Here is a 22,342-nt window from a genome sequence, read left to right on the forward strand (position 1 = left end):
GATAAAATGTATTTTCTTCCAAGTAAAATGTTGTGTCTCTTAAAACCTCTGAAGGTTATTTTTGTTTGTTTATTTGTTTGTTGTTGTTTTTAATCAAAGCTCTTGCAACTGCTGGCCCTTGCTGGAGAAAATTCTAGTTTAAGAACTGATCATAGCATAGAGGAATGCCAATCAAATGGAATATACAGAAAAAGGATGGCTGACAAATGTAAGCTCTCCTGTTTTTAGTGATGTGTGTATTTTTTGTCCTCTTGTGATTATCAATATCCTTTATGTAATATATGTAAGCTAGTACCTGCCGTCCTCCTAAAAATCATAGCAGACTGATTTAGACAGTAACTGCTGAGTTTGTTTCTTTCCAGCATTTTAAAGTCGAAAAATGTTGAGAGATTCTGGTCATAAATAATAGAAGTTTTTTGACTTGTCTTAATAGCAACAAATAAAATTTCCCGAGCATTTTAGAAAATAATTGACTTAGACGAGATAGAGTGCTTATGCACATTTGCTTTCACAGCCAGGGGACAAAGATAGCACTGTAACTGCAGTGGTTTAAAAGGCTGGACAAAGCTGTTAGCTCTTCTGGCTTCATCCTTTACCACAATCTGATATATAAAAATGTAGTGACAAAGATTAGACTTTTATATGTGGTAGCTGATGAAACTGACTTTTTCTAACTATATATTTTTGATGGTGTGTATAGAGCATGGAGACTGATGGCTAAAGATGGAGAAAAGAATTGAGAAAAGAGTAGAGATGGTTAAAATGTCAGCAGATAATGAGAATATGTCACTATTATGCCTCCCGTGGGAGTACCAGGTAAAAATCCCATTTATCAATGATGCAATTCTTACGCAATTGTTCTGTTACATAATAGTTGGGAATTGTATTAATAACCCAAAGCAATTCTAAGTCTAAGCAGGAATCTGTGTAATAAGTAAGCTCATGATCTTTGGAATCAGATAGGATTAAAATTCTGGCTCTGAAACCGATTTTGAGATTTGTGTGTCATCTGACTTATTTGTGCCTCCTTTTACACATTTTCATTGGGTACAATACATCAAAGAGTGGTGGAAATTAAAGGAGGCAGCAGCAAATAGAGCAATGGTTGTCATGTCATAAGTGCTCAGAAAATGTGTATTATTGCTATTTCTCTCTATCAAACCCTGAAAATTCTCAACTATCTTACATAAATGCATAAAAGATGAAATGGAATATGTAAATTAATGCGTTAAGCATTTTCTGCCCTGCTCAAGGTCTTAACACTAATTTAAGGAAGCATTAAACTCTGGAAAGGGGACTGACTAAAACACAAAGAAAGAGAGTAGTTGTCTATGGAGTGACTATGAATTTAAACACTAATAAATAAAAATAGGAAATGAATGAAAGTCAACTTAGAAAGCTAACAGCATGAAAGAATCCTTTTTCAACAGAGATCTTAACTTTACAACAGTTATACTCTACTCCAAGATAAAACATTAAAGTATAGTGAATTATGTCACTTCCCCATAATATCTGTTTTTAATCTTTATTTTTTATGAAATACTAGGATAATCAGAGATAGGAGGAAGAGAGGAAAGAGAAAAAGCAATCAGCAGAATTTCATGACTCAATGATGGGGCATGTTAGAGATGTACTCCTAGTAAAAATACTAGGAGGCAAATTCCATTCTCTTTATAAATGAAGGAATTGTGGCATTGAGAGGTTAAATTGCCTGCCTCCTATCCTCAGATTATAAGTGGTTTCAAAAAAAGTGCTGTCCACTTTATGAGAGCATAGGGTTGAGTTGATAATAATGAATAGGAAATCTGGGGGACAGTTTCACCTGGAACAACTGGCCTTTCTCTTTCTTTCATGCCCTGAATTTAGTCATCTTAATGTACTTATTTATAAGCATTCTAGGTGGTATTATGGGGAAGAAAACACTCAATATATGCTTCTACAGGAAGGAAAAGAAGATGAGGAGGAACCCTCTTCTCTCCCTTGGATTAAAATTCCTATGTAAATAACTCAGTGGATGGGACATTACCTCATCAAGGCTCATCTCAGATGTCTGTTCAGATATCCTGTTATTTTGTATAATTCAGGAATTTAGGCAAGCAGGCCAACAGGTCTCATTTTCACATGAAGCAAGAGATTTCGGGCTTTCAAAATCTATGCTGTTAGCAAAAATTACCATTTTTGGGAGGCAGTAAAATAGTTTGCCATTAAAGAGTGCAAAAAATAATTTGAAACCTTGTTCTTGGTGGATACCCTAAAGCAGTGGGGTTCTGAAACTGTGTTCCCCCTGCCAAGGCAGCATCAACATCACTTGGTACTAGTTAGAATTGCAGATTTTCGGACCCATCTCCAGAATCAGAAACTCTGGAGGTGGGGCCCAGCAATCTGTGCTTTAACAAACCTTCCAGGAGATTCTGATTCAAGCTAAAATTTGAGAAGCACTGACCTAGAATTGCAAATGAGGATTTCAAGGCAGGGAAGGAGATGAAGAGAGATCCACAAATCCTGCTGCAGAGGTTCTTTTTAAGGAAGAATGTGAAAGGGTGATGGAAAGACAAAGAGAAAGGTCATCTCTTATAAAAGTCTTTTGGAAATGACTTAGACATACGTTCAGGGCTCCAAAGGTAGACTTTTGCCTTCGCAACACCTTGTAGTGGAGGAACTCGGAGGACTAGGATGGAAAGACATAATTCAAAATACAAAGAGAATTTCAAAAAAGGCTTGCACCCACATTCTTCTTCCTAATGCAAACAGGAACAGAAATCTTGGAATCTTGGAAGCATTGCAAAGCCGGTGGAATGAGCATAAATTGCTCCTATCTCCACACCCTTTCAAGGGGCCTCTGAGTTAGCGCTGCAGATGTCTGTGCTGTGATGTGGCTGGACTGTGTTCCTGAGGACTGCCCTCTCACCTGGGGATGAAATCTGTTCCTCTGCTATTCTGCCAGATGTGGCTGTGCAACTCAGTCTCCTTTGTCATTGTTTTGTGAGTTGTTGTTCAGAGCCACCTTATTTCCATTGTTCAACACCCATCAGGGCACTTTGAAATAAATGCTGACTACCTGTGCCCTCTGAGATTTCATGTTGGCTTCGAAGGTCACGGATGTCACTACAGATGTGATAGAATAGAATCATGGAAACAGCCGGAGTCTTTGAAGTCTTCTAATCTGAACTCCTTACATTTCAGATGAGGAAATGAAAGTATGGAGAAATTAAATGACTATTCAAGGCCACACAAAAACAGAGGGAAAGCAACTCCATATTTTCTGGTCTTAATTTACTCAACAACTACTGATTAAGCATCTTTTACGTGGTAGGCAGTAGGGGAGAACAATGACGAATGAGGACTCTTGTCATCTAGTGGACAAGCTAGAGAAGAAAAGCAATTATGTGGAATATAATAATTTTAATAATAAAGGAAGCCTGTGATGCTATATGACGGCGTAAGTGGGACACCTAAGTCATCCTTGAAGAATGTTAATGACTGCTGTGGACCAGTGACAGTTCCATGCCTTCTCTGCCTTTCCTTTTGGATTGGGAGTATCTTTTGCCCTCATCCTATGCTTGCCTCACCATTGTAAGTTGAGTGTTGGTGGGGGACAGATAAGCAAAGAGCCTTGTTGGTTCACAGGTCTGCAGATTGAGAGGAACTGTGCTCCAGGAGCTACATTTGAGGCTGGTTTAACCATTACATGGTACAGCTTCCTGAGATTTGTAGAATAAATGCCCAGTCATCAATAAAATACAGCAGAAGTGACATACAAGGACTTACAACGTTAGTTCATTAGAAACTTACTGTTTTGATCTGGACTTCTGGCACCTCACTGTGCTTGAGATGCTCCCTCTTGGAACCCAGTGTCCATGCTGTGAGAACCGAAGCCCCATGGAGTGGCCACAGTAGACGGCGCTGATTGAGCTCCCTGCCCACAGCCGACATCAGCTGCAGCCATGTGTGTAAGTCAGGCTGGACGTCTAGCCTAGTGAAGTCTCCAGATAACTGCTGCCCTGGACCAACATCTGCCTGCAGCCGCATAGGAAACCTTGAACAAAAACTTACCAGCTGTGCCTGCTCAACCTATAATACTGAGAGTGGTACCAGTAACTCATTTTGAGCTCCCAAGTTTGCTATATGACAGCAAACTGTTTCGTTTCTTAAATTCCACCTATGAGTGAAATCATATGTTATTTGTCTTCCTCTGACTATATCACTTAGCTTAATACATACCAACTCCATCCGCGTCATTGCAAATGGCAAGATTTCATTTTTTTCATGGCGGAGTAATATTCCATTATGTATGTATGTGTGTGTATGCACACACATACATACCACATCTTCTTTATCCTTACATCAGTCGGTGGACATTTGGGCTGTATCCATAGTTTGGCTATTATTGATAACGCTGCTGTAAATATTGGGGTGCATGTCCCCTTTGAATCTGTATTTTTGTGTCTTTTGCATAAATACCTAATAGTGCAGTTGCTGGCTAGTAGGGTATTTTTATAAATGGCAGCCTCTAACAGTGTGGTAAAATTCAGAGGAAATGGAAGGTCCTATGATAGTGGTTGGGAAATGTTCAAACCATCCTCAAAGAGAAGGCCAAGATAGGAAATCTGCCTGGTGCCTTTTTTAAAAATAGGAACTTTCTTGAGATATATAAATGATGTATACTAAAATTCACCTTTTTAAGGTTAATAATCCAATATCTTTCCACAAAAGTGTGTATCCATCACCACTGTCTAATTCTAAAACTTTTCTTTAGCCCTTTCAGAGACACCCTGTACCCTGTAGTCATCACTCCCCATCATCCTCTAGCCCCTTAGTCTCTTTTTTTCACGTGTTTTAGAAAAGGGAATATTACTTTCTCTTTTTCTTCTTCAAACGATTAACAGGTATTTAAGAGCTATCAGAATGTAAGTGCCCTGAATACAGAGATTGAATCTGATTTAATTACAGTTGTGTCCACCATAGCAATCACATAGTAATGACACTCAAAGCATATTTGTTGCATGCATAGATGTGTCCTGTAAGTGATCTTTCTTACTGTGACTAAGAAAGTAGGTTTTTGTAATTCCTCAGAATGAAAGCCTTTGTTGAAACCCTCATTGGAAAGAGTTTCTCTCCCATAGTGTGTAGGTGGGACCAAATTATACTCTTACTTCCCCATCTCCTCTGCAACATGCATCAACAGTTACCCCAGAAATGTAAATTTCTTGTTTCTTTACCAATGGAGCTATGTGAGGGTGTTGGGGTTAGGAGCTGCAAAGGACACATTTTCCTCTACTATGAATAGCACCGATGTTGTTATGAACTGAATTGCATGTGTTATGTACCCCCTCTTCCCCCTGCCTGCCTTACATGTACTCCATTTTGTTGAAGCCCTAACCCTCAATGTGACTGTTTTTGGAGATAGGGCCTTTAAAGAGAAAATTAAAGTTAAATGACATCATAAGGATGGGACTCTAGTCCAACATGACTTGTGTCCTTATAAGAAGAAATCTACAGAGACAAAGCCAAGTGAGAACCATGTCTGTGAGCCATAATGACTTCCCTATGTAGCCGGAAATATTCAGGATGCAGCCTCATCCTTTAGCCTGCAGATAGAGTTTGAACTAGCCCTTGTGTTCCTCACAGGGAAGATCATAGATTTTCCTCTCTGCTGCTCCATTATTGCATATGAGTTAAAAGGAAAATATTGCATGCTGATTATTTAAAACATGTTTTTCATTAAAAAGTAAATACTGTGCATCCGAGGATAAGGTTAAAACTTCATATAATCCACACAACCTGAAGAACAGGTTTGCTTTGAATAAAGGCATTAAAATTCCTTTGGTAAAATGTGAATTAAAAAACTGAAAAATAGCCACAAGACAATGTGAATAAAGTATGTCATCCTTACAATAGAAGCTTTATAGAATTTTGAAATAATAATTTCCTCTTATGGTAAAACTTGGTAAACACACAATGTACCCAAGCTTATATAATAAGTGTGGAGACAGTGAGAATGTGAAAAACACAGTAAACAGAGAGGCAAAGTGGAAGGCAGAAACACATTACTGAGGCAGAGATTCAGATGGAATTACGATGAGTAAATGCTGGGCTTGTATCTTTTTAGCTGTCAGTGTTTCATCATTTAGTGCATTATTTTAGCAATATAGCATACATATCTCAAAAGTGACATGAGCCACTATTTACTTACAGATCTATAATTCTGGGAACTAGAAGGATGAACAATAATTGCCTTTGTGTACCCAAGCTGTCAACTTTCGGAGGTGCAAAGCATGCTAAAATGTCTTTTCCTAAGTTCCTTATAGTAAAGTTTTGCCAAAGTTGGAAATAATTGCTGTGAAATCTTAACTCTGGTAAGACATTCTGGGAAAGAATATGAGGTTCGACAGAAATGGAGTGGGGCCGTTGCAATTCCTATCTTGCAGGGAGATAGCATAAATTCTATTCCCAGATAAGGATATAGGGACTGAAGCTTCCAATGACTTGATGAGGGTGACCCCACAATAAGAAGTAGAGAATTCAACCCAAGGCATATCTAATTTCAAAGTCAAGATATTTTCCCATGATACTTGCCATATGGCCAGAATGTTCTGAGACTTCTGAGGGCTTACTAAATTGTCAAAGGGCTCCTGAATAAAAATATGTAGTAGGTATTGAGATTCTCCCTTAATCCACTAATTTGGGAACAGATTAAATAGTCACACTAAAACATAGAAGATATGCACCATAAAAGCTTATTGTCCTCCTCATCATTAGGGAAATACAAATCAAAACCACCTGTCAGAATGGCTAACATTAACAACTCAGGCAACAACAGATGTTGGCGAGGATGCAGAGAAAGAGGATCTCTTTTGCACTGCTGGTGGGAATGTAAGCTGGTGCAGCCACTCTGGAAACAGTATGGAAGTTCCTAAAAAAATTACAAATAGAACTACCCTACAACCCAGCAACTGCACTACTAGCATTTATCCACGGGATACAGGTGTGCTGTTTTGAAGGGACACATGCACCCTAATGTTTATAGCAGCACTATCAACAATAGCCAAAGTATGGAAAGAGCCCAAATGTCCATCGATGGATGAATGGATAAAGAAGATGTGGTATATATATACAATGGAGTATTACTCGGCAATCAAAAAGAATGAAATCTTGCCATTTGCAACTACATGGATGGAACAAGAAAGTTGTTATGCTAAGCAAAATTAGTCAAAGACAAATATCATATGACTTCACTTACATATGAGGAATTTAAGACACAACACTGATGAACGTAAGAGAAAGGAAGCAAAAATAATATAAAAACAAGGAGGGGGACAAAATATAAGAGACTTTAAATATAGAGAACAAACTGAAGTTTGCTGCAGGGGTTGTGGGAGGAGGGATGGGCTAAATGGGTAAGGGGCATTAAGGAATCTACCCCTGAAATCATTGTTGCACCATATGCTAACTAACTTGGATGTAAATTAAAAAATAAACAAATTAAAAAAATTCTTGTTCTCTCCAGGATGATGACTGTAAACCACCTGCAAAACAACCAAATATCAAGCATGTATCTGAAGAATCTTGTATACAGAAAATACTCCGCACTAAATAGGGCAGTTCTAATCTATTTAAATAGACACAACTGATCAGAGACTCAATAAATCCACATCCATTTTCTTCTCAAGAGACTTAATTTGAGGAAGGAAGAGCACCATGATTTTTTTTTTTTTTTTTGAAGTGAGGGCCCAAACAGTTTCAAAACATTGGTTTTGTGTATTTCTTGATGTTCCTTGGCAGCATGGGCCTCATATTCCCAGCGGGCTGGTTAAGGAGAAATACTGAAATCTTTTTCATGAGGAGTAAAACCAGGAGTTTCAGAAAGTATAGCTTAACATAAATACCAAAATAGATTATCAAACATCGTGCTATCACCAAAGTTAGTGTTATGTCGTAGCACCGTTAGTGAAGACAGAGTTGTGTTGACTAATGTGAATAAAGACATGATTATTGATTTTATTTTTTTTATTCTGCTTAATTCTTATCATCTGGACTCTCCCAATACATTAAAAAGACAGATATGGTAGCTATTCCCTTGTTCCCTTCTTGGGCTTATGATTAGATGAGAGAACTAAAATCCATTTGATTAAAGCAAGTTTCATTACATGGAGCTGATTCACTAGTTGATACCCAATAAGATCACAGCACAGATAAATATCAGTGGCTCTGAATCAACCTGAGTCACATTTCAGGTGACAATTCATAGAAATCTTCTCTAATTTGATAGTTTTGTGATAACCTGGTGAAATGAATCAAAACTGGCTACTACATTTGTAGAATATAATAATGACGTAGTCACAAAATATAACAGAATTCAAAAGAAGAAGAAACGTTTCATCAGTGAGTAGGTACTAGTAGTAAAGATAATAATTTACAGTAGGAAAGAAATAGCTTAGAGAAAGAGTAGAGTATTTTTTAGATCCCGACATAAATATAGCTATTACTGTGGTTCTCTGGTGAACAACTAATCCTTTTTACCAATCTACTAAAATATGCCTGAATTGTCACATGTAGCACTTGGAAAATAATCCTTCCATTTTAATTTCCATTAGTCAAAATCTTTATGTTGCAGAGGAAGCGAATTTTTACCTTGATCCTCTTAGGGTTTTTCGTCTGGGCCTGAGAATTAAACTGGCAAATGACAGATTAACAGAAGAAAAGCACACACATTTACATTAAGTTTTATGGGACATGGGGTGATCATAAAGAATGAAGACAAAGAAATGGCAAAACCTACTTGCTTTTAATATTAGGTCAAACAAAGATAATTGTGAGGAAGCTAAAGGCAGATAAGAATTATTTTAACCAGGCATATAAAATTCTCTATCTCAACTTCTTGTTCCTAATAAGAATGCCCCTTTGCTTCTGGTATAGGCAGGACATCTTTCATATTGGAATTTCACCTGCTTTTAAGAAAAAGATGGGAGGCCAGAGTGATTCTCTTGTATTTGGTGTTTTTCAAGTGCCTTTCACTCACAGTAGTCAGTATGAAAAGCAGCATATTTTGGGGTGACATGTTCTGAACTCCTTCACTGTATAGTTTATGTGCATATTTGATCATTACATTTTAAAGACATGTTGAGAAACTAAACAGGATTTGTACAAGAGTGACAGTGACATAATGATTAAAGGGCTGAAAAGTCAGTCTTACATGGAAAGGTTAGAAGAATTGGCATTTAGCCTGGAGAGGCGTAATATGATTACTATCTTCAAATAGATGAAGTTTTTGTGTGTGTGTAACAATGTGGTAAACTACAAAACTTGGTTACCCTGTGGAGAGAATTTATTACCTATTCAGTACATAGTTTTTGAAAGCTACCAAGTGCCAGGTTCTGGATTAGGTAAATAAGTCATTTTCTTTCCTTTAAGAATTTCACAGTATAGGATGCTATACTGATATAGGGCAGGAATAGTTGTATTCCTTAGGGTAAAGGCTAAATTGCTTTATCAATGAGATCCTCAAATATTGTTATTCAAATATGCTGGGATTCAAATGTTTTAAAACTTCATAATCTAGCCAGTCACAGCTAGGTGAGGCAGACTAACTCAACCTAGGAGGTGGTAGGGAACGTGTCCTTCCATTCTATCCCTTCTCCCTCAAAGGTAGTGTGTGGTTGAAGCTAGGTCACTACCCACTCGTGGAAGTTGATAAAAACAACAAATGGGTGGCATCAATTTCATTCAAAGTAAGTGAGGAGGCAGTTGCCAGTAAGCTCACATTCCATTGTTGTGACTTTGGTCATATGACCATACCTTGCAAGGGTATATTGTTTCGAGCTGGGTAACCACATGCTCAGCTACAATCCTATTATTATGGAAGAAGGAGAAAAGGATGTTAGGAAACAACAAGCAGTTTTCCATAGATAAGAAATATTATCATAAATATTAGCATATCAGTATTTCCATTCTTAAAAATTATGTGGAGAGCAGCTAACAATGCTCCTGGATAATTAAGATATACTTTACCTGAAGTCCCAATCTGCCTATACCAGAAGCAGAGCTGATCTTGTCTATACTATGTGTAAAAGTGTTCGGGTTATTTTTGACCACTTCTGACAATTTGTTTCTAAACTCTTTTTGGCCTCTGAGGATTTCTGTCTATAGAATTGTAGAGAATACCTAAAATTTCTTAAATTCTATGAGTGAAAAATATGACCAGAGTGAATTCAGTCCTGGATCTCTCTCTTCATCTGCCTGCTATGAGGCTTCTGGTCCTAGAGACACTTCTTTTCCCAGCCAATGAAGGGGACTATAACCAAGTTGTTCTGCTTTTGTAGACAAAGCATTTGGGTCACCATATTCTCTCTCAACATCTAATAAAATTCAAGCACGGAATTTTATTGAAATCTCTCTACAATGGATACTCTTCATCTACATTTTTTTTTTTTTGGCATTTAGTTTAAATGGGTATTTTCTTCAAAATCCTATCTGATCCTGACATCATAGGCAGTACATTGGCAAGGTCTCATATGATTTAATAACACTGTCAGACTCAGAATTAATTTAGTTCAATTCTTACAGCTCAAATTCCACAAGCACTGTAACAAACAATTTTATAATACATGGCAAGCCTATTAAAATAATCAATCCAAAAAACCAGACTCTCAAAAATCCTTCTAATGAAATTGTTTGTAATTTATTTACAAGAAGATATTATTTCAAATAGAATAAATCATATCCTACATCATCTTATAAGTACTGTATTTTTTTTTTTTGCAGAGTGACATATATGTCCTACCGGTGGCTCCATCTTATAACAATAATTGGAGACAGGAATTCTTTGAAAAAAATTTTTTAAATGTTATTAGATTAGATAAATGGACAAATACTTATTATTAGGTCGAATTTTTAACTCGCATTTGTTCATGTCTAAAACACAGTGATTAAAGATATATATTCACTTAATAGACTCTTCTGCATGAAATGTCCAGTTAATTTAGTTAAATAATCACTCTTCTTAAAAAAGTCCAGTAAACTCAAACAAAATTAGTTCGACTACTTTTTGAACTGACTGAATAATCAAGTAGTCATTTGGAGCAAGATGTTCCTATCAATTGTGTGTATAATTAAAAGTCAGTATATCTTATAGTCTCAGTTCCACTAACTCCTAATTAATAAAGTTATGATTTACATGAGCTTAAGGAATTGAAACTTAAATTATATATTACAAAATATAGTCAATATCTAGTCAATTAGATTTCTGTGGCTAAAATATGGCCTCCTGAAACTTTACATATTCCAAAATTATAGCCTTAGCACTTGCAAAAGTATTTTAAATAATCACAGAGGAAAAGAAAACTTAATGTACTAGGTACAGCTAGACCTATGCACAGAGAAAAATTCCTCCTGCCCTTTTATGCTCAATTGAAGTGATTCTTCTCAGATTTGTTTGGCTATTGTTTAATGCAACTATAACAAATTTCTAAATAACTGACTCAAACCTGTTACTATAGTATCTACAATATCTGATTGCTGATCAACTTTTTTCCCATCTTTTTGATTTCCTGACAGTTGCCTAGAATAATGCCAGTATGATTGGGATAAGATTCAGCATTTTAATGTTGAACTTCATTGCTATGAGTATTATAAGTAACTACGTTCTTATGTTTATGATAGTGTAGATAATGGAAGTATGGAAAAGCTACCACATCTGGACTACGACAGGACATTTAAGAGGATTTATCATGAAAACCTCATGTTTAAACTTTGAGTATCAGCAAAAAGAAGAAGTAACTTACTAAATGAGAAAACAAATTATAACAATTGCTAATCAGAAAGGAAGTATCTACTGGTAGGCTTGAGGGTATATGATCCAGTATTGTTACTCACAGATAGGGGATTTATATAGGCATATTCATAAAATCGTGGTGATACAAGATATACATTTATAAATGCAATGTATTTTTATATCAAGATGTCAAATGCCATGGCAGTTTTTTGGGCTGAATCAAATAAATCAAGTCCAGGACTTCAACTTTTTTGTAACATCACCCCTTTCCCCATTGAAAGAAGGACAGTGAGATTGAGATATGGCTCTGAACCAAAAAATGACAAAAAAGACTTTGAAATCTAAGTGAAATTATCCAAATTGGTATAATATCTCAAATCAGCCTGGACAAGATGACTATTTTAATTAGTCAGTTTATGACCAGAATTTTGATTTCCTATGTATCTTTAAAAAAAAATTGATGTTTATTTGAGAGAGAGAGAGAGAGAGAGAGAGAGAGAGAGAAGTGTGAGCCGGGGAGGGCCAGAGAGAGGGACACACACAGACACACAGATTCTGAAACAGGCTCCAGGCTCTGAGCCATCAGCACAGAGCCTGAAGGGGACTCGAACTCAGGAGCCCTAAGGTCATGACCTGAGCTGACCTTGATTTCCTATGTGTATGCCTATAGTAAATCACACAGTGAAGAGACAAAAAGAAGGATTGAAGGCACTAGGGATGTTCATGCTACAGAAGAGAAGATTTAGGAGAGACAAAAAAAAGTTTTCTTCATTGTCACAGGATTAGAGACAGAGCTTACTCTACATGGCTCCAAGGGTATAAACAGGAAACCAAGGGTTAGACAGATTTAACTTTGATTTAAAGGTGAATTTTGTAAAAGAGTTGTCCTGTGCCAAGATAGAGTCACTGAAGAATAATGGATTCCTAATGTGGGCGTATTCAAGAATAGGCTAGACCATTATTGGGTAAATATATAATTTTAGAAGTTCAGCTATTAAATAAATAAGATAAAATGATAGATGATATCCTTTCCAAGACTCTAACATCCATCCTACATATTTTATAAGATTTTTCTGGAGATTAACTGAGGTAATAAACATAGAAGTACTTATGAAAAACTTATGTTTTGAGGGAAGAAGTTTAAGTCTTTAATTTTAATAGTTCAAGTTCCAAGTTATACAGAAGCAATTTAATATAAACTTAATTTTTTCGAAAAAGTAGCTGAAATTAAAATTTAATAATTATCAATCTTATGACGTAATTGAAAATGTTGATAGAGCCTTCTACAATTAAAAAAAGCTTGTAAATTCCTTTTATAAGATATAATAAGATGAAAATAAGACAAAATGGAAAGCTATTTTACTAGATACAAGCAGTTAATATCTATATTATTTAAAGAGCTCACATAAATATACATTTTAAAATTCTGAGTGAGAAACATGGAAATAATAGAACAATTTTCGCAGAAGAGTAAACAAATATTAAATATAATTGCATGGAAATAATTATAGTAACAAATGTTGATTCAACCTTGAGAATAATTCTACACCTATTAAATTAATAATATTATAAAGATGATTTTATCCAAGTACAGATGAATTTATTGGGAAGGTTATACATATAAACTCTTCACAAGGAATTTGCAAATTCTTACAATTTCTTTGTGAGACAATATTATAACATGATCCTTCATTTGGTATTGGGAGATAGTTCTTCACAGGACTCTCTCATTTCTGTACATCTTGTGAACAGAAGCACAGATGGCTTTTTTTGTGGATAATCTTTTTAAGATTGTTTTATTGCAAATAGCCTTGGAAGATAGGGATAGTGCCTTTTTACTATTGAGTATAATAGAAATAATATCGCCCCCTGAGGCAAAAGGCAGCTGCACTTATCAGCCATTATAAGAAATTTGGATTATTAAGAAAACTGAGGGTTCCTCTCCTGCAACACAGCCCATTACATATGTAGGTGTTACCTGCCTTTTTTTATGTCACCCTGAGGGAACTGGGGCTTGAGGAACTGACACATGAAAATTTATGATATTCTGGGTATTTCTATTTCGGTGAGTAATAAAGTATCCTAGGTCTCTGATCCAGGAGTCTTCGTGTGTTCTGCCAGCATCCATGAAACTATGGCAGTCTAACCTGTTTGTTTGGAAATCTCATTTCTTGGCTTTTGGCATAGAGACAATGCAGTGTGATTTAGAAGGAGCCTAAACTTTAGAATCAGACCATCCATATTCAAGTTTGATCTCTGCCACTAGATAAATCATAAAACCTATCCAAATCCCAATTTCCTCATTTCCAAAATAGAGGATAAAAATGCTTAATTTTTAATGTTTATGAAAACATTAAGTGAGAAATGAAAGCCACGTGCTGATACTTTTCCTGCCACATATAAGAAATATAATTAGGGGTGCCTGGGTGGCTGAGTTGATTAAGCCTCTGACTTCTGCTCAGGTTGTGATCTCACAGTTCGTGAGTTCAAGCCCCGCAATGCGCTCTGTGCTGACAGCTCAACGCTCGGAGCCTGCATTAGATCCTGTGTCTCCCTTTCTGCCCACTCCTGGTTGTGCTCTGTCTCTGTCTGTCTCTCAAAAATGAATAAATGTTAAAAAATAAAAACAAATATAATTAATGCTTATCTCTTGTCTTTCCCTCCCTCTGCCATCCATCATAATTGTTATCCAACATTTCAATACCATGACAAATAAATGCCCTATCAATAGAAAATAATTGGTTGCTGTCTGTGTAATTGTAATTCAGCTTAAGGATATCAATCAGCAGAAGATGAACTTGTACTCTATTAATAAATGGCATTTATTGCATATCAGTCTCTTTTTTACCGACAAGATCTGGAGGTCTGCTGCTTGGCAAGTAAGACCATATTTTGGTCATGTAATATGTAATATGTTAAATATGTAATATGTTAAAAGCTTTCTTACCAGTAATGAATCAAGTTCTGAAATGTTCCTATACTGTGTTACGACCAACTGCAAAAGTGGAGAGACACATGTAACTGGACAATCCTATCAGGCAACATCTTAGTAAATCTATCCTAACCAGGCTAAGTAAGGATAGGAAAGAAGGTTGCATTTGCTTATTTGTGGGTTTTGTTTGTTTTTTGTTTTGTTTTGTTTTGATTTGTTTTTGCCCGAGGTATTTCCTATCTCCTCAGGTCTCTGACATTACTCTCAAATTATGAGGCAAATTTTTCAGCAAAATTATCTGAAGTACTTATTCTTTCTCATCACGTCTGCAAGACCTGGGTATCTTTCAAATGACTCTTCCATCTGTTTCTTCTTCTAATGCCAGGACCTCCATCTTCTTCCTTAGAGTTCTATTTCCTTTTGAACACTAATTACTGCCTGGGACATGGCTCAAGTTTGCCTCCCTCCCTCTGACTTGGTGACTGTGCCACGCCAGATTCTCTCTAGAGCAGGGAGGTCATGTGAGTTCTGTTGCCCTGTTTCCTCGGCAACCTTTAATTTGGTTCCATCTGGGTCTCGCTGACTCCCAGAATTCCATGTTGTCACAGCCCAATTTACATCATTTCCCCTTTAGGCTGGGGCATGTTATATTGGGGGAGAGCAGTGAAAACAGGAAGAAAAAAAAATCCAACCATAGGATAGTGGCTGACTCAATTATGCTATATGTACCTTTTGATAGATCATTGTTGTTTTTCTTTCTCAGTCTTTTGCTATATTACAGAAAAATGTTAAAAGGACATGCCATATTGTACACATGCACGTAAATTGGCAGAATACATTTTTAGTAGTTGGGAGGGATGGATTGAACAGTATCTGCATTTTTGTTTTCAGTCATTGTCAAGTTGCCTCCACAGGGGTTGCACCATTTTACTCCCACTAGCAATATATTAGAGGAATTATTTTCTCACAAACTGGCTAAGAGAGTTTGCTATAAATTTTAGATTTTTGCTCTATCTATATAGGTTAAAATTATATCTTGGTATAGTTTTTAGTTTGCTGTTTTTTTTTTTAATTATGAGAGAGGTTGATGATGCTTTCCTATGTTTAAGAGACTTTTAGCCTATAAATGTTAAGTTCATATTTTTTGCTCATTTTTCTAATGAGTGTTGTTTTTTTTAACTTCTTAATCCACCAGGAACTTCTTACCTATTCTTTCTGTGAGATATATAATTTGAAGTTTTGTTTGTGATTTGCTTTTGCTTATAGTGTTTTTCATACAAAAGAGCTTTTAATGACTTCTGGAATTGAGGTCATACTTTGGAAGGTTTTCTCTACTCCAAGACTGAAGAAATGTGCCCATATTTTTTTTCTAGTATTTACATGGCCTTGTTTTCCCTTCTAGACTTAGGTTACCATCTGTTCTGTTGCTCTGTAACAATGTGATAATTTACTTCTGACTCAATTTGGGTTCTCAATAAGGAGTCAGTTCATAGTGTAGAATACAGACATAATAAAATGAATTTGAGTGAATACAGTTATGGTTTTAAATTCATTTAATATTGGAAAAATAAGAAAGACTCCAACATATTATAAAAGTGAAACAAATGATTTCTGTTGACCATCTCTGGACAACTTGTGGAAAAAGTAAGGGTATCTTTGGAATATATATATATATATATATATATATATATATATATATATATATATATATATATGACTACATTTCCTGTCTTTCAAAGTAGGTTGTTTTTGATTTTGTTTTTGTTTTTTCTGGGAAAGACATGGTAGGCTATTTTCAGACAAGAAAGGCCCAGAGTGCTTAATTATCTCCAGGTGTATTCCGTGAGGCCTAGAGGAGAATGGTCAAAAGCACAGCACACTTGGTATATCTCCCCATCAGTTGCTATTTACCTCTTAGCTTCAGTTTCCTCATAGGCAAACTCTGGAAAAACGATGCCTTCTTCATAGCACTGAAAGGATTAAATTAGATGAAACAAGTACAGTGCCTGGCATATACATATTGTATATTATTCAATAAATAGCTTATTCGATATTGAAGCCATTTTATTTTAGATGACTCCATATTTTTAAAAGATGGAAATATTAATAACATACACATTTAGTTCACCCGAAGTAAAGGCAGCGTTGAGGATATATGACAACATAAATCTTCAAATGTATTGTCTCATATCACTGATTGAAAACGGCAACTTTAGTCTATTAGATGAGGCCTTGATGGGAGGGAGGGCAGGGTGGGTGATGGGTATTGAGGAGGGCACCTTTTGGGATGAGCACTGGGTGTTGTATGGAAACCAATTTGACAGTAAATTTCATATATTAAAAAATAAAAAAATAAAAAAATAAAAAAAATAAAAAAAGATGAGCCCTTGAAGATACTCATCTTCAAAGTTTCTGGAGAATAACCTTGCAAGAACTCACTGGCTGGTGACAGTAATTCAGTTAGTTCTACATCTTTCTAGTGGAATCTAGAGTAACATATACAAAACCAGGTGATAAATTTTGAAAAAGTCCCTGGTATGGCAGTGCTGTGCATTTTAAGTGTACATCAAGCCTTCTGGAGACAGTTTGAGATGGATGTTCAGTGTGTTGGTGTCACATTTTTAGACATGTTCGCAAGGTCTCATTTTTTTTTTTTGTCTCTTCATTCTTGCATTTCAGCAGCTGGAAATGGCTGTGCTGCTTCAGAACCCTGTGATATCTTTTTACTATACATTTAGATTTTTAAATGCCATTGTCACTTGCTGAATGCATTTGTAAGAAATGTGCAAATCAGCAAGTCTTTTTGAAGTGTATTTTGGCTAAATTATCTTTACTTAATGAATAGTTCCAAAACAAAAGGCACGGGTGATAATCATTATCCTTCTTTTGTTCTTGCTACCTTGGCAAGACTACAGGAGCCAATAGGAAACAGACAATTGTTCTAATTTATGAATAGTAATGAATTTTTGTTACTGTGGCTTCTAGAATTTGGCTTTGTTCACGCTACTGTTGGAGAGCTAGAGCTGTTGAAATATAAGTGGTATAGTAACAAAATGAAAATGCATTCACAAATACGCATAAATAACACCTTGCTCAGCCAGTAGCCAATTATTTTCTGTTGATAGAGCACTTATTTCAGTGGTGGTATTGAAATGTTGAATAGCAATACAATTAACATTATTAAATGTCCCTATGTAATTATAAAAGTGTTTGTGAACTGTTACCATAAGAAATACAGAATGCAGCATTCAGCTTTAACATTCATGAGTTGAGTGGATTTTTAAAAATTATGAACTGCTATGATCCTTCATTTCCTCCTGTGTTTAACATGGATAGTAGTACCTACCTCATTAGATGATTATGGGAATAAAATGAGAATTTGCATCTAAAGCTAGAAATACACTGTCTAGTTTATAGGAAGCACACAATTCTAGTTACTCAAATAGAGACAGAAAAAAAAGAATGTATGCTTGTGTTATAGGCACAGATACCTGATTTGTATCTCCATATGTGTGTCTTCATAAGAATTTATTTTAGACATGACACTTATTGACATACTTTTATAGTTGTAGATTAAGTGCTTGATTTAATAAAAAAATCATCAAAATAAAAACCATATATATTTACAACCAGATTTTTGTTCTGAAGGTGTGTTTATAAATCTATCTGTACAGTGGCTCAAGATTTACAAAAGATAATTTAAGCTTATAGTTCTTTGTTTAAAAAAATATTTTTAATGTTTGTTTATTTTTGAGAGAGAGAGACAGAGCACGAGCTAGGGAGGGGTAGAGAGAGACACAGACACAGAATCCAAAGCAGGGTCCAGGCTCTGAGCTGTCAGCACAGAATCCAACGTGGGGCTTGAATCCACAAACTGTGAGATCATGACCTGAGCTGAAATCAAGAGTCAGGCGCTTAACTGACTAAACCACCCAGGCACCCCAAACTTGATGTTCTTTAAGTTTATCTTAGAGTTGTGCTATCCAGTAAGATAGCCACTTGCCACTTGTAGTTATTTAAATTTAGACATAAATTAATTAAAATTTAATAATATTTTAAAATATTTATTTGCAAAATAATATTCGATATTTATAACTGTATTAAAATTAGCAATTTCTTTAGTCATCCTAGCCATAATTTACAACCCTTAATAGTCACACGTGGCAAGTGGCTATTGTAGTAGACAACGAAGATACAGAATATTTCCATCATTGCAGAAAGTTCTATTGGCCAATGTTCCCTTGCAGAATTTACAGATCTACTTCTATATAGATGGAGTAAGAGACTCTGGCCTTCTGTGGCTTGAAACATTTTTATGATCAGACCCTTCTGCAGTCTTAAATTTAAGGTTTTGAATGAATTCCCAACCTTCTCCTGCCTTAACATTATACTAATTGGCATCTGGCATTAATGCTATTACCTTAATTCAGTGATCCGCAATCTTGGGAGTACATTAGAACCACGTGGAGGGATCTAAAAAAATCTAGATAGCCAGGCCACATACTACATCACAGGCTAATTAAATTAGAATCTCTGATGAGGGGCAAGCAGAAATCAATATTTTTAATGCCCTCACAATGAATTCAACATCTGGTGAAGTCTGTCAACTATGGATCTAGCCACACAGATCTGGTTTTCCCATTTCTCATCGCTTGGTTATTATGTATTGTAAAGGCTGGTAGCTCTTTCCATACATTGCATGATTTACTCATTTTTTTTTAAAGGTAATACTTCCTACTATTACTTCTTTCAGTACATGCAACATTATTTTCTCACAGATTGCTGAGTTTTTTCTATTTTCATTCCAAATCAGAAATCTTCTTTTCCAAGAACTTTTCACATTCTCACTGCTTTTGTATTCTCAAAGTTGGTAAGCATAAGTTCATAAAATATGTAAAACCAATTCTAAACAGGAAAAAGCTCTCCAAAATAGGTGGAAGAAAATGAAATAACCTTATACTATCCTTCCTCCAAATGCTTATAAAGAGTTTTGGTACTTTTGCCCTTGAATGCAGCTTTTTAACATGCACAAAACTTCTTTATTTAAAAGTTCATGAGTATAGGAGCTTCTGTATTGACATTCTTCCAACCAAAATAATTTTCTAGGAACAAGTTTTAAAGTACCTCATTATTTTGGGAAGACTCATGGTGCAAGAAAGAGTTTATATTGAGAACTTTAGGCAAATGCTAGCATATTCTTAAAATAACAGGTGAGGAAAATCTGTGGATGGTGATAATTGAGAAATACACTTGTTAAATAATATTTTAAGCCCATGTGCCACTAAAAATTGTATTTTTTTCATTTACCAAAATAAACTCATATGTCAGAAACTGCTAGATGTTTCCCACTATCTATTCTTTTCTTGCATAATAATAACACTTATAGTTGAGCATATTAAGATTTTTTTAATGAGAGAATGGGAAAAAATGAAAACTTTATATATTTAAAGGACCAAGTATCATATATATATTAGAGAGAGAGAGAGAGAGAGAGAGGATGAATGCTGAATTATTATGGGGGTGAATGAATATAATAGTTTAAATATTGGTTCAGCTCAGTAGCAGAGAACAAAGATAATAGTGGCTTGATCAAAAAGGAATTTTTTCTCTTTCATGTGAAAGCCTAGGAACTCAGTCCTGGCTAGCATGGTAATTCCACAAATATCAAATATCCAGGCTCCTTCTATTCCGTTGCCCTTTCATCTTATAGCTTCCATCTCATGGTACAATATGGATTTTGCTAGTCAGAGAAAAGGAGAATAAAAATGGAAAACAGAGGGTGTATTCGCTTCATTTCTGGTCATGATTTGGAACTTGTACATGACAACCCCATTCACATTTTATTGGCCAAAACTTAGTCTTGAGGCCACATGTAGCTGTAAGGAAGTGAGGGAATGTTATCTTACATTAAGCAGATTTGTGCCCAACCAAAACTCCTACTATTATGTAAGAAGGAAAGAGTGGATTTGAGAGCACATTAGTCTCCACAATAACACATTCAAACATCCAGACACATAGTCCTCCCTCTATCTTATGCTTGCTCCCTGCACCCCTCCTCAAATGTGACAACCATTTATTGAACTCAGCTCAAAATCCAGGATTTCTTGAGAATGTATAGTCTTTCTCTTCAGATTTCACACCACAATTTCAAATAAAGATTTCATCCATGGTGGTTTGGAGTCTGGCTTTTTGTTAGGAAGAACCCACACAGAGTTAATTAGAAGGAAGAAAGCATCAAGTGTTTCTGTTTAGACATCTTCTGAAAATATTATTGTCCTGTTTGAGTTGCTACTTTATATTTCTCTAAAAAATGAAAGTTATATAGACTGACAGTGAAATACCACTAAGGGTTCCATTGTCAAATTATATTCACAAAATCTAGAGATCTGACCCTGCATCAAACTATTCTATAACTCAAAGGAAATTGAGGTGAAATACGGTGAAGTTTGCGACTAATAGCAGTTTTCTATGCCTTTTCTTAAAACGGTAGTATCCACCCTGCCCCAGATTTAGTATAATTCTAAGTGATGCATGTAGGGCATTGCTGACACAAAGAGAGATGTGATGGTCATAAAATTCTTAATTTTATACTTTGTTAATTATGTAGCTGGCATGGCATTTTATAGCTGGCCATGCCTCATAAATTCATAAATTCCAGGTTTGTTTACCATTAACAATCTGAATGATCAAGATAGATTCTGTTAAAAGCATCTAGAGATAAGAACTCTCCATTACCTTTCTACCTGGAACTACTAGTAAGATGTTTAATTAAAATGCTTATTTAGAGATTTAATCAGGTCATTTTTCCGAAATAAAGATGGCTTTACATAAGGGGAAAAAGTAATAGATCATAAGTGTGTACAAATGTAGAATGGCTCCAAAATTGGTTCAGGGACTTTGTCATAATATCAGGGACTCAGGTTCTTTACCCCTTTCTGCTCTGCCATTTCAGTGTGTTGGCTTCTATCCATAAGTTTGTTTCCTCATGATCACTAGAAGGCTGCCATATTCTCTTTTTATGAAGAACAAAAATGTTTCTCAAGAACCTATCAACAAACTTAACCATGAATTTCATTAATGAAGATTGAGTCATATGCCCATGGTCTACTTTAGAGATGTGGAATGACTATGCGGCATTTTTCACCTCTATAATGTGGAAAGTAGGATCTACCAGCAAAGAACAGGGCAGAGAAGGGAATGTCTATTTAAGCAACTGAAAAGTATCCTCCTCCGTACCTTATAAATGTCATTTCTAATGTGAAATATAGAGAGCAAGACTGTTGTCATTTTTTTTTTTACTCTGCACATCTTCCTAGCCCAGAGCTTATCTCTTATACTGAACTTTGATGAAATTTCATTTAAAATTGCCATTGACTGGAAAAATTGAAGGCTACCCATGAGAACTCACTCGTGGAATTAACTCAGAAGATTCTTAAATCAAATTAATCTCTAAGCAGAGATAGAAAGCAAGTCTCAAAGATGGTTAAGAAGGATTTTTGAATTAGTACTATATTGTCCTTATTAGTAATTCACCACCACTATGAACAGGTCTATAATTTAAAAATCATGCTGACGTATGTAAGCCTACACATATTATGTGAAAAATACAAACCATAGGTGGTGTTATTGTCATTATGCTT

Source organism: Panthera tigris, chromosome B4 (assembly GCF_018350195.1).
Source record: "Panthera tigris isolate Pti1 chromosome B4, P.tigris_Pti1_mat1.1, whole genome shotgun sequence".
NCBI lineage: Eukaryota > Metazoa > Chordata > Mammalia > Carnivora > Felidae > Panthera > Panthera tigris.